The sequence below is a fragment of the Helianthus annuus genome, chromosome 2 (assembly GCF_002127325.2).
Source record: "Helianthus annuus cultivar XRQ/B chromosome 2, HanXRQr2.0-SUNRISE, whole genome shotgun sequence".
NCBI classification, from domain to species: domain Eukaryota; kingdom Viridiplantae; phylum Streptophyta; class Magnoliopsida; order Asterales; family Asteraceae; genus Helianthus; species Helianthus annuus.
This window is the reverse complement of record NC_035434.2, coordinates 112,425,715-112,427,131: the sequence shown is the minus strand read 5'-3', so window position 1 is coordinate 112,427,131 and position 1,417 is coordinate 112,425,715. Positions and strand designations below refer to the sequence as shown.

At 42.1% G+C, this 1,417-nt stretch overlaps 1 long non-coding RNA gene across 1 annotated transcript; it reads left to right on the top strand.

The window, feature by feature from the left end:
• Positions 1–262: 262 nt before the first annotated feature.
• LOC118487305 lies at positions 263–918 on the top strand. The gene is made up of 2 exons (XR_004881268.1): positions 263–404; positions 554–918. It is a non-coding gene; the product is annotated as an uncharacterized LOC118487305 (long non-coding RNA).
• Positions 919–1,417: the final 499 nt, after the last annotated feature.

Here is a 1,417-nt window from a genome sequence, read left to right as displayed (position 1 = left end):
AGCCGGCGACGGAGATGGTGGCTCTGAGCATCGACACAACAACAACCCCTCGACTCCCCCTATCTTCTGATTAAACGACCGACCACCACCAGATGGTGGTGGTGTGCGGCGGTGACAGTGAAAGGACGAGAGAGAAAGGGACCGGGAGAGAGGGAACCGGCGGTCAGAAGTTCGGACCGCCGGTCGGATCAATTACCCGGTGGTCAGTGTTAAAAATCCAGCGGTCCAAGACTTTATCCGACGAGTTTTCCGTGCCGATGGCGGTGGTGGTGTCACGTGGTTTAGCGACGACAGTGGAGGAAACCGGCGGAGCCGGTGTCATTTTTCTGAGCGGCGATAGCTTCTGCCGACGCGTATTTTCCGGCAACAGATTCTCCGGCGCCGCTCGGATTTGCTATTTTCCGGTGAGCTCTTTATTATCATACTTCTTTTATGATTCTTTCCTTTTCTTTTCCGACGATGATATTGTTGCTGTTGATAACGAGGATGATGGTGATACGAATACGGAGGTGCGGCTCCGGTGGGTGTCACGACTGTGGTGATGTTGTTTCAGGTGGTGGAGATTATGCTCAGTGACTATGTTTTGGTTTAGAGAGGTTCTAGTCAAAACTATGGTTTGGGTGTTTCAAGCAACGTCTAGGGTTCGGGCCAGTTCATTGTTCGGGTCGCGACAGAATCTTGGGTTCGGGCATCGGGTCGACTCGGTCAAACCGAGTCAATTCAGTCAACCCTGGTCAACGTAGTGAGTCAACTCAGTTGACCCGGTCAACTCGGTTGACCCGGTCAACTCAGTCAAATGGTTCGATGTTTCGACACGCGAAGACTCGGTAAAGGATTTATGACGATTATTATTCATTTGTTATTATTATACGCAAAACCGAGCTCGAACTGATTCGTATTGATTATAGTTACATTTTATACATGTCATGAAAATTAACATATTGATATCGATTATCTTGATTGAATTTTGACAAAATAACGACACTTTAGTTGTCGGGGCGTCTAAAAACAGAGGAAACTCTGCCCGTTTTTCGAGAAAACCCGTAAAAGCAAAACATGCTTTATTGAAAAGCGACATTTATGATAACTAATATAAATGTGTATACCACTTTAAACGACGCTTTATCACAAACGAAAACGACAATTCTTTTATAAAATAAATATATTTTATATATTTATGTCAAGCGCCAAACAACTCGTATTCGTTTTACAAAATAAATATAGTTCACATATTTGTTTCGAATACCATACAACGCGAATCCTTTTATAAAAATAAATATAATTTATATATTTATTTCAAACGTAAACTCGAATCCTTTTAAAAATAAATATAGATGTATATTTATTTCAAACACACGAATTCTTTTACAAAATAGCTACAGTCTATCTATTCAACGACTCGATGAAGTTCTTATAG